This window comes from Mustela putorius, unplaced genomic scaffold, assembly GCF_011764305.1.
Source record: "Mustela putorius furo isolate JIRA1106 unplaced genomic scaffold, ASM1176430v1.1 tig00000166_pilon_pilon_pilon, whole genome shotgun sequence".
Lineage (NCBI taxonomy): Eukaryota > Metazoa > Chordata > Mammalia > Carnivora > Mustelidae > Mustela > Mustela putorius.
This window is the reverse complement of record NW_025421301.1, coordinates 6,761,380-6,778,313: the sequence shown is the minus strand read 5'-3', so window position 1 is coordinate 6,778,313 and position 16,934 is coordinate 6,761,380. Positions and strand designations below refer to the sequence as shown.

Below are 16,934 nucleotides of genomic sequence, written 5' to 3'. Positions count from 1 at the left end.
TTGACTTATGAGCCACTGAAAGCATCTCTTTCCAGGGTGGATCTCCAGATTTACACATTTTTCCTTACTCTGAATCTTAAGACTCAGCAGTCATTCAAGTTCCTAGAATAATAGGAATCCTTTCCTTTTTAAAGTGGTACTTTTGAAAAAAATGACATCAATATTATTATTATTATGAGGTATTACTTTTGAAATATATTTTAACATGTTTTAATAATCATCATACATTCATTGTATCCTTGGCCTCTTAGTAATAGATTCAAATCAACTTTAACAGTTGAAAAATAACAAATAAGATTACCACGAGAAAGGGATACCTTATGTGTAAGTAGCTAATAGAATAAGTAACTGATTTTGGTGCTTGAAATTCCTATAAGCTTTTATCTTCTCTATCCATTCTGCACTATATTGAATAATAATATTCATAGGGGCCCCTGGGTGGCTCAGTGGGTTAAAGCGTCTGCCTTCGGCTCAGGTTATGATCTCGGGGTCCTGGGATCGAGCCTGGCATCAGGCTCTTCTGCTCAGCGGGGAGCCTGCTTCCCCCCCCCCGCCTGCCCCGTCTCTGCCTGCCTCTTTGCCTACTTGTGATCTCTGTCTGTCAAATAAATAAATAAAATCTTTTTTTAAAAATATTCATAAATGAAAAGGGCTTTTCAATAAATGTTAAATAAAGAAATTTTATTATGTTAAAATATCACCATTGAGGCTAATTCAGTTATTCTCAAGGTTGATCACTAAATTGGTGGCCAGCATTGGCATTACATCACACTTATATGACAATCAAATTCTTAGGAATGTGAAACTTCAAGGTTCTTTCATATGCTGACCAGAAAAGCACAGCATTTCAAATGTCTCTCACCTCTACAGGCAAGCATATGGCATGATGGAGACTGAAAACAACGTTAGGAGCTTCTTCTTGTCATGGCCCTAAAACCAAGGTGCCACTTTTTTTTTTTTTTAATAAGGAATATTATAGCAGAACTATGGGATTGAGTCTCTGTGTAACTCCTGAACTTCCCAGGTACTCCCACCAACTTCTACACCTAGTGTTGTGCATTACTTACCTATACTCCCAATCCAGTCAGTTTGTCTGTCAAGGTCTCTCCTGACTCTCATAGAAATATGGCAAAAGCCAAACTTTACCAAAACAATATAACTGCTTTCAAAGAACAGAATGCTACAGTAATTCTTCACATGTATCTGATGGTTCTAAAATGGTGCTAAAACAAATTCATTTATTCTCTTTGATTAAAAGTGAAGAATTTTTCCATGTTTGAGTGACATCTGGAATTTAGAGACTGAGGACTTCAATTCATAACCAAATATTAGTTCTTTATTGCTGCAATAAAGAATTACAACATAACAAATAACCCCAAATTTAGTGGCTTGAAACAGTACAAACTCTAAATTTCTCTTAAGTCAGGAAGTCAGTACAAGTCTCACTGGACTAAAATCAACGTATTGGTCAGCCATACACCCTTTTAGAGTTACTAGGGTATGATAATTCCTGCTAATTTGGGTTGTTGGTAAGAATTCAGTTGTACTTAATAGGTTAAAGGCTGAGGTCCTTGTTTCTTTGCTGGCTATCAGCTGAAGACCATTCATGGCTTCTAGAGGCCACCTTTCTGCATCTTCAAAGGCAACAAGATGGGTTAAGTCCTTTTAATGTCCTTTTTTTTTTTAATATAATTTTTTATTTTTTATAAACATATATTTTTATCCCCAGGGGTACAGGTCTGTGAATCACCAGGTTTACACACTTCACAGCAGTCACCAAAGCACATACCCTCCCCAATGTCCATAATCCCACCCCCTTCTCCCAAACCCCCTCCCCCCAGCAACCCTCAGTTTGTTTTGTGAGATTAAGAGTCACTTATGGTTTGTCTCCCTCCCAATCCCATCTTGTTTCATTGATTCTTCTCCTACCCACTTAAGCCCCCATGTTGCATCACCACTTCCTCATATCAGGGAGATCATATAATAGTTGTCTTTCTCCGCTTGACTTATTTCGCTAAGCATGATATGCTCTAGTTCCATCCATGTTGTCACAAATGGCAAGATTTCATTTCTTTTGATGGCTGCATAGTATTCCATTGTGTATATATACCACATCTTCTTGATCCATTCATCTGTTGATGGACATCTAGGTTCTTTCCATAGTTTGGCTATTGTGGACATTGCTGCTATAAACATTCGGGTGCACGTGCCCCTTTGGATCACTACGTTTGTATCTTTAGGGTAAATACCCAATAGTGCAATTGCTGGGTCATAGGGCAGTTCTATTTTCAACATTTTGAGGAACCTCCATGCTGTTTTCCAGAGAGGTTGCACCAGCTTGCATTCCCACCAACAGTGTAGGAGGGTTCCCCTTTCTCCGCATCCTCGCCAGCATCTGTCATTTCCTGACTTGTTGATTTTAGCCATTCTGACTGGTGTGAGGTGATATCGCATTGTGGTTTTGATTTGTATTTCCCTGATGCCGAGTGATATGGAGCACTTTTTCATGTGTCTGTTGGCCATCTGGATGTCTTCTTTGCAGAAATGTCTGTTCATGTCCTCTGCCCATTTCTTGATTGGATTATTTGTTCTTTGGGTGTTGAATTTGCTAAGTTCTTTATAGATTCTGGACACTAGTCCTTTATCTCTTTTAATGTCCTTTTAATGTTACATCTCTCTGACTCACTCTTCTTCCATCCTATTCTACTTTTAAGAACTCCGTGTGATTAGATTGAGCCCATTTGAATAATCCATGATAATTTCCCCATCTCAAAGTCTATTACAGTTACATCTCTTTCAATTACATCTGTAAAATGCCTTGTGCATTATAAGAAAGCGTACTCCCAATACCAGGGATTAAGACATGAACTTCTTTGGGGGGGGGCTGTTATTTTGTCTACTCTCCCATTCTTATATGTCCCTGGCTGAATAGTTTTCTCTTTTGAAAAGAATAGGCTTACTAAATGAGGAAAATTTGCTGATTGACAAACTCATATTATAGAACTTAAATAGGAAGGTCTTCTTTGCTTCTCATTTGTTCTATGATCATATGTTATCGGTACAATCTACATGAAGAGATGAAACGGGTGAGCAAGGCTATGGACTGAATTATGTTGAAGCCCTAACACAAAATGTGATAGTATTTGAAGATAGAACCTATGAGACATCATTAGGTTTGAATGAGGTCATGAAGGCTTATAATGGGATTAGTCCCCTTATAAAAAGAGATACCAGAGAGCTTGCCCTCTCTTTCTCTCTGCCTTTAAGAACACAATGAGAAGGCAACCATCTATAAGCCAGAAAGAGAGTTCTCAACAGAATTTAATCATGCTGGCATCCTGATCTGACTTCTAGACTCCAGAGCTATGAGAAATAAATTTCTGTTGTTTAAGCTACCTAGTCCATGATAGTTAATTTATGGCATCCCAAACTAAGATAGTCAGAAAAGTGGATATAATCCAAAGAGACTTATCTCCATATTTTCAACCTAAGGAAATGTAGTATCATAATAAAGGTGAAAAACATCTTCAAAAAGCAGCAAACTTTATATTCCATTCAATATGCTTTTATGTTATCACAATTTTATTAGCTAGTAGCAGAAAGTCTTACTCAAATATGTTGGGATTTTTCTAAAAACCAATTATCGTTGGAAGGCTTGAGACCTTTTTTTTTTTAACTTAAATTCTTTTTCTTTTTTTTTCTAATTTTATTTTATTTTTTCTGTGATCCAAGATTCATTGTTTATGAATCATTATTTATAATAATGATTTCCTCTTGTATGTGGTTATAGAGAAGATCTCTATCAGCTAACAATAATAATGTCAAAGAATAATTTCTTTGAATATGAAACTATATAAAATTTGAACCAATTATTAAGAGGTTCGTTACCAGTTACGAAGGCTTACCAATGGATTTCTCTCACCCCACTGTAGATATAGCAGGTTTCATAAGCTTAATGCAAAAACATTGAGGATTGTTAGCGAACTGATTTATCTAAACGTTTCTAATTTTATAATCTTAAAATATTGCTTATATATTTGCCTTTTTTAAGATCAGAGAACCTCCTCAATAACACAATGGCAGAATGAAAAGAAATCAACACAAAGATAAAGCTGTTCATTTTGGTGAGCAGCCATACCATGGTATGATATCAAGGACCCAGGAAGGTCCTTTTGGTAGATAGTCTCTAAAGATGGTTACCATAAGTCTCTTCCCTCCCTATACAAATATTCTACCCTCCCCCCAAGTCTTCCTCCTCTTGAATTTAGATTGCCCTTGAAACTACTTTGACTGAAAGATTACAGTAGATAGTATTCTCATACTTCTAAGCCTAGACCTTAAGAAGACAGTCAGCTTCTACTTTATTCCTCTTATAATTCTCCTTCTTGGAACTCAGCCACCAACAAGTAAGGAGGCTCAAGAAGCTAAATAGAGAGGCCACATGAAGGAGAACAAAGCCCCTTGCCAATAGTTCCAACTGAACTCCCATCTGGCAGCCAGAAATTACTTCCAGCCATATGTCTGAAGCCATTTGGACCTTCAAGCCATCCGCATCCTAATTCCCCAGCCGACACCATATGAAGCAGAAGAATTGCCCGTTCAACCAGAATGGGAGAAAATGGAAAATAAAAGCAGGGTGAAAAGGAAGATGAGCATTACAATTTTTAATTGAGTAACTAGAGAAAAATTCATGAGGATGTAACATGAGGGAGTAAGCCATGTTGATATGTGTCCTAGGCAGTGGGAATGGCCAGTGAAAAGGCCATAATCCATGAGTACCTGGCATGTTTGAAAGAGTCAAGGAGTCCAGTATGGTTTGCAACAAGGTGATGAAGGGGGAGAGTGGTGGAGAGGTCCAAGATAATAGGGGTCCATAATAGATGGGGCTCTGGAGTGGCTTGAATGGTAGCTCCCAAAAGTATATGCCCACATCCTAACCCCTGGATCCTGTAAAAGTGATCTTACTTGAAAAAAAAAGTCTTTGCCTATGCAAATAAATTAATTATTTCAATATAAGATTACCATGGATTATCTGAGTGGACTTAAATGCAGTAACAAGAGAAGAGAGAAAAGTCTATATGAAGATGGAGGCAAAGATTGGAGCCATGCAGCCAAGGAACACCTCGAGCTCTTAGAAACTGGAAAAGACAAAGAAGCTTCTTCCCTAGAGCCTTCAGAGAGAGCATGCTGCTATCTTGATTTCATACTCTGGCCTCGGGAACTTGAAAGATTAAACTTCTGTTGTTTTAAGCCACCAAGTTTACGGTACAATCCTAGAAAACAAATGCAGTCTTCCTAGAACATTGTAAAGATGTTATTTTGCAACTAGACAAATATGGGAGCCATTAAAAAGTTAAAGCAGAGAAGCAACATGATCTAAATTACATATTGTGATGGACTGCTAGGTTGACAATAAAGTGTTAAGGCCTAAGAGTAGAAGTCAGGATACCAACTGGGAGTCCAATACAAACAAGAGAAAAAAGCACAGGCAAGTATTGCTGCAGTGTTAGGGACCAAGAGTGGTTAGATTCTGGATATTTTTTCACGGTAGAGAGAACAGAGTGTCTTGATAGGTTGGACCTAGAATATGAAAGAAAGGGAAGAGCCAAGGATGACTCCAAGGTTTTGGATGTAAGCAAATGGAAAAATGGAGTTGTCATTAACTGAGATGGGAAATCTTGAACGTAGACAAGATTTGGCGGGGGGGAGATCAAAAGAAATCAATTTGGAGCATGTGGAATTTGGGGTTTTATGAAATGTCCAATTGGAGATGTCAGGCACCCCATTGTATATCAAAATATGAAGTTAAGAATAGACTATGGGGAAAAAAAAGAATAGAGTATGGGCTGGAAATATTAATTAGGGTATGTCAGCACGTAGATGATATTTAAAACCACAGAACTGGATGAGAACAACAAGAAAGTAAATATAAAGAAGGGAAGAGGACTAAGAACAGAACCCAGAATGCTCTAGCATTAGGAGTGAAAGGAGCCGAAGGACAAGAAAGGAGACCAAGAAGGAGTAATTGATAAGAAGAAATCCAAAAAGTGTGGTATTCTGGAAGTTTAAAGGTATGTCAAGAAAGAAGGAGTGATAAAACTGTCAAACATGCTGTTGGGACATGTAAGATGAGGACTGAGAATTACCCAATGACCCTAACAACTTGGAGGTCCCTGGTAAATTTAATAGTCCAGGTGAAATATGAGGGCATAAACCTGGCTAAAGTGAGCTTAGGAAGGCATGGAGAACATGAGCATGGAAAAATCATTAGAGGAGCTCTAACACAAAGAGAAGCAAAGAAATGAAGTGGCAGCTGACAACGGAAGGAGGGCCAAATGAAAGGGTTTTTGAAATTGAAATTAAAAATACCATGCTAATGGTAGCCGTTGAAAAGAAAGAAGAAGGAGGAGGAGGAGGAGGAAAGACAAAGAAAGGGAAGAGAATTGCTAGAACTATGTCCAATGCGATGGGATCTAATGTGCAAGAGTGAGAGGATTGGCACAGTGAGTTCTTCTCCATTGTAGCCCAGAGAAAGAGGATGTGGTTATTGGTGAGGTAGGGTAATAGTAATCTGTGGCTGTTCTTTCTTTGCCTCAATATGATTGGTGAAGCAGGAAGTGAGGCACCAGCTGAGAATCAAGATGGGAAAGAGGGTGTTGGAGGTTGGAGCAAGGAGGAGAAGATATGAAATAAATGTCCAGGACAGTGGACAGGTAAATAGCTAGGAAATTAGACTGATTGTCTAGCAGCATTGAAGACCCATTAGAGATTTGTAGTGATAAGTTTAAGGTGCAACCCGTCAGCACTGCCAAGTGTTTTCTCCAACTAAGTTCACCTGTACTGTGGCAGTCATAGGGCAACCAGCTCTTGGGTTCAACCAGGGCTCCAGGTTTACTAAGAGATTCCTACAACATGAGAGAGGCAAAAGATAGCCCAGGATGTGCACTGAGAGTGGCATGATGGTTGGCTTTGGAATTTAAGCTGATAAGGAAGGGAGAGATGCCATCAGGGGGATAAAGGATAGTGAAGAATGGAAAGACTAATGGATAGATGGCCGGGAAGTTGGGGGATCAGAGTTCTATTGAAAGTACCAGAGACAGTAAGCTGGACATGAGAAGAAATCCAAAAGAATTTAATGTTGTAAATACTGAACACCAGAACAGACCAGAAGGCAGAAGCCCTCCCAATGGACTTTGAATCACATTAGGAGAAAAGAGAACTTCCCTATCTATTATTTCCTCTGCTAAAAATGTCTTTTACTTTAAAAGCTCTTTATTTGTTCAAGTTTACAGAAAAGCAGGCAGGCTGTATTTTTTTCCAAGCCAGTTTCCAGCTGTCCCATCTTCAGAGGTGACTCACTGGATTCACAATACACTTTTCACTTTACCTGTTGTATGTGTAGATGCTTCTTCCCCACACCAATGACTAGGATCTCTACCCGTCTTTCCCATCCCATTTTATAGCCTATAGTTTCTCATTCTTTTATTCTCCTCATCACTCATCTCTCCTAAAATTAGAATATAATGTTTAACCTCGAATGAAACAGAGCTGCCACACCATTGCCAAGAATAGTGAAAGGACTAACTTGCTATCCTTTTATGTCATTTACTTTCCCAGTGTCATGTCACTGTTGGGTTCAGTGTTTTTCAGGAAATAGACACCCACCTTCTCATTGAGTAAGTGCAAAGGGTGAAACATGTGTCACGGAGCCATATTGCACCTGGAGATCTCTCAGAGGGAGATATGCAAAAATAAACAACAGCCCCAGGCAAGTAGGACTCATTATATTTTTATTAACACAGTAACTCTTTTACCCAAGCAATATCCCTAATTGAATAATTACCTCCCACATTGCTTTCCCTTTGGCTTTGGAGCTAAACACCAGGCTCTTCCTTAATTAGTGTTCTGAGCTTTGAGTCAAGTTCCTTATGTTCTGTTACCAGCTGCTACACAACTACCCAGATGTTGCACGAGGCCCCTAAATATAGCTCTTTAAGCACATTCAGAATCCTCCAGGAAAAAATAAATAGCATTAGTATAAGATTTTATTGACAAGAATCCATGTCTACCACTTAAAAGTGCTTCTTAAAAAAATAAAAATAAGTCAAATAAGCAATATATTATACTGACTGTAAAATTTCAAACTACTGACCTGCTCAGGTAAAAAGATCATCAGGTAATAAAATGTGGTGCAAGTTCATTAAACAGCACTTTCATCCAGTAATATATAATTACTGAGTAAAAGTAATTTAGCAGTAAAATGGTAAGGATTAAATAAGGTATGTTGGGGGGGGGGAATCTACTTATGTTTTGCATTTAAATGTTTTAGTATTTAAATGGAAACCAAGGAGGCAAAAATATTCTGAAGTAAAAACAGAACTGGAATTTCCATCTTCCATCCACATCATAAATGAGATCATTCCACAGCAGTGCCTTCTTGCACACCACTTTGAAATGAGTGCACTCAGACAGCATCTGTGGCCTGGGTCCAATGCACAGAAAATCTATCCTATACTGACTTCTGAAGGATGCATCACACATGTGTGCGTGTTGAACATCCAAACACACATACACATACAGTGTAGATTTACAGCTCTACCAAAACTCACATAATTTATGGTTATGTCTTTAAAATTCATGACTACACTACTAAAGTAGCCTCAAGCAGAAGTGGCAGAAAATATCGCTCCTTTTATATCATTTTGGAAATAAACTTCATTTATTTGGAAAGGTAACAATATATGACACTTTGACATCAAAAATAATATTTAAGAATATAGTTATCCCCTAGAGCATCATTTTATATCTCCAAAAGAGTTAACATCTGAATTTAGAGAGCCATTCATGCCGCCCATGTGGCTCTGTCCACTCATGGAGCTCACAGTGGTACAGCTTTGTCTGAGCAAGTCACCAACCTGCTGTAACTCTTCTTTGTTGACTTTTTACTTACAAGAGATGTGTTATCAACACAGAATATCAAGTGCATTGGGCAACACTTGCCTTCCTTCCGGACACCATGCCAACTTGCCGAAGAATTAGCAGATGGAGCTATGGGCAAGGGTACAGAGGTGGATAGATGGCACTGCTCTGCAAAGGGAAATATTTAAGGGAACTCACAGCTGGAAGGAGAAATGAAGTAGGTTAATTATTTCAGTACGGTGAATAATGGGCATTGTTTTCACTGACAATGGGGCCCTGTGGGAGTGTGTACACCCTGTAGGGGCAGCCCACTCCTGTCTGGCACCTACCACCCTACCTGCACTGTGGTCTTTGGTGGCTTTTAGAGAAGCTTGAGCTTCTGGGTTTCCAGGTAATGACCAGCCTGCCTTCCACTGCTCTTAGCACATCTAGGGCAACCTATATCCTACAGCTCATTTGCTCATGTCCAAAATTTGAAAGAGAAGAACTGCCATGAAATTTATACCACACAGGGCTCATTTTTGTTTCCTTCAGAATACTAGAGAAATCAGACATAAAGGATAAACTAAGGGGCTGGGTCTGAAGGAGACTGAAGAAACAGAAGGAGGAATGCCCCACTGCATGTCTGAAATTGAGGGAGATCAGGGCTGGGGAAGGAGAGAAGGAAAACAACTTTTTAGAGGGGGAAAAACCCACCTGAATTCAATGAAAGGAATGCTAGGTAACTTTGGAAATGATTTCTTCAAATTCTTCAGTTTCCTCCTGCATTTCCCGTCAGCTGTCTGGCTATCTACCAGGGAAAAGAAAAATCTCCTAATACTGTTCCAGTGGGAATTTGAATTGTTAAGTATGAAAAATAACAATGGCCCACAGGCTGGAGAAGGAAATGGCAAAATTCCTAAATAACTTGAGGTGGAGGATCAAGAGAAGTGTAAACTTTTGTGTTTTTCCACTTTTCTGTGTGGTAATGCACAAGATAAATCTCCCTGCCATGAAGACTGGTGATGAATCGATATGGAGTAGCAGCACACTCTGGCAGAATTACACATCCACTAAGTATTTTGCAAATAACTAACATTGAACATTCAGTAAAGTGAAAGTTAAGGATTTGGTTTCTCCAGCCAGACAGACTATACTTATGTCCAAGTTCCTTTCTATCTTTGTGACACTGGCAAGTGATTTATACATGTTGAAACCCAGTTTTCTCATGTAGAAAACAGGAGCAATAACAGCACTTCTCTCACAAAGTTGCAAGTGTGAAGTTATTAATACATGTAAAGTATTTGTAACACCTGGTACACGGTAAGTACACAATCCATGTTAGCTATTATTATTATGACTATCATTACATCAACAATAGTTACTTCCAGGGGCACCTGGGTGGCTCAGTGGGTTAAAGTCTCTGCCTTCGGCTCAGGTCGTGATCCCAGGGTCTTGGGATCGAGCCCCACATCAGGATCTCTGCTCGGCAGGGAGCCTGCTTCCCCCTCTCTCTCTGCCTGCCTCTCTGCCAACTTGTGATCTCTGTCAAATAAATAATAATATTACTTCCAGATGTAATAACAAATATTTTGTATTTTTAAATAAACTTTCCTAAGTTCTGGTGAAATTAATCATCCAGTGTTTATGATATGACAGAAAATTTCATGAAAATAATGATATTTTACTTTTCTATTTATTCCTCAATACATACATATAAATGTAATTACATACCGTAATTACTTGTGTATGTACTATAAATATACATAATATCTTGTATATTTTTAATATATTTAATTATACATATAGTTTTAATTTTATATTGCCAGTCTATATATCCTAGTGGAGTTGACAAAAAAAAAAGGTGTTGTAGGGGCGCCTGGGTGGCTCAGTGGGTTAAAGCCTTTGCCTTCAGCTCAGGTCATGATCCCAGGGTCCTGGGATCGAGCCCTGCATCAGGCTCTCTGCTCAGCGGGGAGCCTGTTTCCCTTCCTCTCTCTCTGCCTGCCTCTCTGCCTACTTGTGATCTCTGTCTGTCAAATAAATAAAAATCTTTAAAAAAAAAAAGGGGGGGGGTTGTAGCCTTATTGCAAAATGGCAATAAACTAACTATTGTAGAGCTGAGGTTAAGTATAGCTCTAGTTTTTTGCCATTCCACTAAGAAATAGGGAACAGAGGCCAGTGGAATCTATTACCCTGCCTGGCAAGCATTAAGCAATGTTATGGGTGGGTAGATGGACAGATGGATGGATGGATGGATGGATGAATTGCTCCCAATATGTTTTCAGGATATCCTTCTATTAATATCATTTCCCTCTGCTTTATCCTTTAAATTTCCCTTTCAAATATTGATTCACATGTAAAAAGCTTTTGAGTTGATCACAAGACAAAGGTAAAAAGAAAACACATATTCGCATGCCATCCACCATGCTTGTCATAATTCTCTCCTATGCCTCTTTTTCTTCAAAAGTTGCCAATTCTCTCATGCAATTTACCTCAAATAAATTAAAAGCAGAGGTATTTTTGCACCTACCATAACCGGTATACCTTCCACACCCTGCAATAGAGGATGAAATAAATGTGAAAAAGTATCATATAATAGTCACTCTGTCCATCTGTTTTCTTAGAATTTAGGCTCCTACAGAACCAAAACCATGTCTTCCAGAAACTGTGAATGTCCAATAAATATGATTTGAAGCCGTCTGTCTGGGAGGACTCAGGTTCTGTATGTGGTTGTCCTTATTCCAGTTTACCACTGCCTGCATGATGCTTATTCCTCATTCTATTTCCACTTGCTTCTGTTTCTTGGCTTCTTCCAGACTATGGTCAAGGCCAGAAAGCTCTTCAGTCTACCCTTTGCTCAGCTAGGGGTGTCTCCTCCCTTCTTCAACTTGCCTGCTATTTAACGGAGCTTTTTATAATACCCAGACTATGTCCGTCCTCTCAGATGAATTACTTTTTCTTTAAAAAAAATAAAATAAAATGATTCATGATCTTGACCCTGGGGCTGGAAAGTAATGTCTCATTGAGCGAAAAGGCAGCATAAAACTTTTGAGAAACTAGTTTATTTTTCAGCTCATACCTGTTAACTTTCCAGCAGTTGCTGGAAATTATTGTGAAGAATACAAGAAAGAATTTGGCCATGTTGTATGGAAATAGCAATAAAAAACCTGTTCTGTATATAAAAAATTAAGGAAAGCAATTATTACTAGTCCAGCTACTAGTAGAATTCAGTCACTGTTTCATGTATCATTCAGGATATAATAATCTCTTTGGGAAAAGTTTATTCCAAAACATTACTACTAATAACTTTCTTGTCATCTTATTTATGTGGGGTAAACTTAACTGATCTTAGCACCAAAAGAAAAAAGTGTGAAAGTAAAACATATCAGATTAAATCAGAGTGTCAAATTACTAATTTGCATTGGTAGTTCTGAATTATTCTGAAACACTAATTAAATAGGGAATAAGAGGAACCAAAAAGATTAAGTCCAGTTGCTCTACTTATTTTTTTGCATTTAAAAAAATGTATGTCATACATTATTTCAATAAGAAAAAATAGTTGTATTTTTTATTTCAAATGTAGCTGAACTCTTTCCATTTTGTATCTTTAGAATTCTACTCCTTTGTCCATTTACAAATAAATATATGTGCTTTGGTGAGTGCTGTGAAGTGTGTAAACCTGGTGATTCACAGACCTGTACCACTGGGGATAAAAATACATGTTTATAAAAAATAAAAAATTATATTAAAAAAATATATATATTTTGTGCAATACAACAATATAAATAAAACACAATTCCTGACCAGAATAAATTCATATTTCAAAAGGCAAATGAGTAAACAAGAACAGCAAAACTATATATTAAAGAGTAGCAATTTCATCATAAGATGACTCAAAGTAGCAGTGGGTAATTCTCTCAGGAGAGTTAGTAGGTAAAATTATAGAGAATATATCAGACAGACTAAGGGGTTAAGAACATTCTCAGAAGAAAATAAACCACATGTGTGAAGACACGGACACATGAACCAGCATGAAGTGTCTCAAGAACTGCAAGCCAAGCGTCATGGCTGGAGCATGAGGAGAGAAGGTAGGTGGTGAGGTGGCAGTTTGCCAGGGCTAGAGTCATAATGGGTTTGAACGTCATGATAAGAAGCAGAACCAGCTCTTTGTGCCTGCACCTGTGCAGCTACCGAGGGCCTCATGCGTAGAAGGGCTCCATGCCTGGTTTAATGCTCCACTGTCTCCATCTTGAAGTTTTTAATTTTGAAGAAGAGGTCCTGTATTTCATTTTGTACAGGGCTCCACAAACTATGGCCATCCTTATGTTTAGTAGTTTAAACAGGAAGTATTTCTAGAGAAAAATAAAATATAGATGGAACTAAATTGTCCTTAGATTATTTGTGGTTCTCTGTCTTTAGCAAGTGTCAGTCAGTATACACAAATGCCAATAATTCTCAAAAGAAGGAAAAAAATTTCTAAAAATATTGCTCCTGACCAAAGCTGTTCACTGAGGAAGCCAGTTAGATGACTGCGATTGTTAGCCTTTTCTGCTGATTCTTTCTCACACTCAGGTTTGAAAATATCCTCCAATTCATTACTCTACAAAGTTTTAAATATTCTCAGGGATTATCTTTATAAAAACAAATCCTTTAAACAGCATGCATGAAATCATTTGGCATTCCCTTTGCCAGAATATACAGTGTTTAATTCTCAGCCCCCTAACTCAGCCTACTTTCCACTTAGAATCTTAAACAATGGTATAGGGGCGCCTGGGTGGTTCAGTGGGTTAAAGCCTCAGCCTTGGCTCAGGTCATGATCCCAGGGTTGCTCAGCAGGGAGCCTGCTTCCTCCTCCCTCTCTCTCTGCCTGCCTGTCTGCCTATTTGTGATCTCTATCTGTCAAATAAAATAAATAAAATCTTTTAAAAATTAAAAAAAAAACAATGGTATATAAGTTTATAGATGAGCTTCGGTTTACATTCTAGTTATACAATCATTTATATTATTGCTTATCTAGAGAATAACAAATTAAGTTATGATTGTCAAAATTATTCATAACTCATTTATCTGTCTTTAAAATGAAAGTCCTTGGCCCAATAAGCAATGCTTAATTCAACTCCAGTAGTCATATTGAAATGAATCCATTTCCAGTATCCTTCTATTTGAAACATCACATTGATTCAGTTTACCATCTGTTTCAATAAGAATGACTTCTTCATTTTTTCCACCAAACCCCTAGATCAACACAGACAACATGTTTTAGTTTTTCATTTTGCTTTGTTTTTATTGAAATACAAAATGTAGGAAGCACAAAAATCTTAAGAGATTAATAAATATATACATGTATATGCATTATAGTATATACATATACATGTACACACCCATGAATGTAATCACCAACCAAGGCACAGAACCAACCAGATCAAGGTACAGAATATTTCCAACACCCAGAAAAATACTTTATACCCTTCTTAGTCACTACTCTCCTAGAGTCAACCATCAGTTTGACTTCTATCATCATCTTGCCTATTCTTTTTAAATTCTAGTACTGTTAACATAGTGTTATATTATTTCAGGTATGCAAGAGAGTGATTTGATAATTCCATACAATACCCAGTGCTCATTACAAGTACCCTCCTTAATCCCATCACCTATTTCGTCCATGCCACCACCCACCTCCCTCTGGTAACCATCAATTTTTTCTCTATAGCTAAGTCTGTGTCTTGGTTGCTTTCTTTCTCTCTCTTTTTTCCTTCTGCTGGTTTTGTTTGTTCATTTGTTTGTTTCTTAAATTGCACATATCAGTGAAATCAGATATTTGTCTTTCTCTGACTTATTTCACTTAGCATTATACTCTCAAGCTCCAACCATGTCATTGCAAATGGCAAGATTTCGTTCTTTATTATGACTGAAAGAAGATGTAGTGTATACACACACAATGGAATATTACTAGGCCATAAAAATGAGACTTTGCCTATTCTTGAACTTCATATAAATGGAAATTTTGGTGTATTTTACTGATTATTATGTCTGTGCAGTTCATTTTTATTGTGTGTAACAGTATCATATTTTTATTAGTGTGTGAATATACCACAATTAATTTATCCATTCCACTATTAATGAGCATGTATAACTAAGTCTCACTAATGAATCTTTCATTAGTTTTGGAAAGTTTTTGGTCATTATTTAAGCATTGCCTCTCTTCCAACCTGCCTTCCCTGTTCTGAGGTTCCAATTACGGGCTTATTAATTTTTTGAATGGGTCCCACAGGTCTATATACTTTATTCTGAGCATTTCCTTGCCTTTTTCTTTCTGTACTTCAATAAGATACTTCCTGTGGACTTCCACTTCATGCATCCTTTCTTTCTCTGTGCCTGATCTGCTCTCAATCCCATCCAATGAGTTATTAATTCTGAAATTAACACTGTATAAATTGCATTTTCCTACATCTTCATAGCCTAGCCTTATTTTTTTATTGTATGTAATACATCATATATAAAAGTACTGCAGAAGCTACAGATGATATTTTCTTCCAATGAGGATTTATTCTTTCCTCTGTTAGGTTGCTTTAAAATACAGGTTTTATTATTATTATAGGTATGGCAAGTAAAACATCAGGAGATGACTGACATTGAAAAGATAATTTGTTATACCCACAGATCCTAAGAGAAGGGAGCATGCCACACCAGAGGAGGTCACATGAGAAATTTCCAGATTGGTCAGGAGACAGAGGGAGGGGGAAACCATAAACAAGAGCCTTTATAGTGGTTCCTGTGGAAAGGAAATGACAAGGCAGGGTAAACAGGCTTAGGATTGGCTCGTTTGAATATGCGCAGGCTCTGGGACATAAGGGCCCTTGTTAGGACCTGGTCATGGAGCGATTAGGACAAGGGGATAGTGGCCTAGAGTAAGAAAGTACATTAAAGTTTGTGGTCAAGAGTATGGACTCTGGGGGTGCCTGGGTGGCTCAGTGGTTTAGGGCCTCTGCCTTTGGCTTGAGTCATGGTCCCAGGGTTCTGGGATCAAGCCCCGCATCGGGCTTTCTGCTTGGCAAGAAGCCTGCTTCCTCTTCTCTCTCTCTCTGGCTGTCTCTCTGCCTACTTGTGATCTCGGTCAAATAAATAAATACATAAAATATTTTTTTAAAAAAAGTATTGGCTCTGGATTGGTTGACTTGCATTTGAAAGGTGTGCTCATGGGCAAGTGCTTACTCTCTCTATGAACTGGTCAGTCCTGGGAGGGGGCAGTCCCTCCAGAGTCAGCAGAGTCCCAAGATAACAAAGCGTCAGAAAACAAAAAAGACATGTTTAATACATTAATGAATTGATAACTTCAATAAAAATTTGTACTAGCTTGAAGGTAGGTTAAAGTATTAGTAAGAAGACTCTGGTTTGTTCTTATTCCTCGGGCATTGCTCCTTGAGGCTTTCCTTTGGTGGTTTTAGTATTAACTTGATGGCCTCCCATCCTACATAAATTCTTGATTTGCCAAGTGTCTTAGGGAGAGAACTTCCGTGTTTGTTTTTCAGGCTATTTCCCTCCAGAAGGACTTTTTTTCCTCGGCACCCTTGGACAATGGGAGACTTCCTTTTGCCTTCATAGCCAGCAACACAGACTCCAGCACCACCACTGAAACTTAGTAAATGGCTTATAGAGAAAACTCAGCTTGTGTTCTGGCCTCTCCTTCTTCTTCCTATTTGTTACACCAGCCCCGTGGTACCTCGCTAGCTTCTCCTTTTCCTAGTAAAACTCCTCCACTTGGGAAAAGCTTAATCCTTAGTTCATATTGCAAATTGTTGATGTTCCTGGAAACAAAACTGCTAGATGACATCGGTTCATGTCAGAAGAGCTTTTTTGCTCTCTGGAATATCATTTATTTAATCCTCATTATTTTCTCAGCTTTTCAGTGCCATTAATAGTATTGTTTTTGCAACCTACTCTATTTTTATTAGTTTCAGTGAGGGAGTAGCCTGACACAATCTACTTAACCAACTGAGCCAACCAGGCTTCCCAGTAGAATTCAATAATTGCTT

At 38.1% G+C, this 16,934-nt stretch overlaps 1 long non-coding RNA gene across 1 annotated transcript in view; it reads left to right on the top strand.

The window, feature by feature from the left end:
* Positions 1 to 16,565, top strand: part of LOC123390938 — a 90,876-nt gene extending 74,311 nt beyond the window's left edge. The window contains exon 5 of the long non-coding RNA XR_006605535.1: positions 16,431 to 16,565. This is a non-coding gene — a long non-coding RNA (uncharacterized LOC123390938). The remainder of the gene's footprint in view (positions 1 to 16,430) is intronic.
* The last annotated feature ends 369 nt before the right edge of the window (positions 16,566 to 16,934 follow it).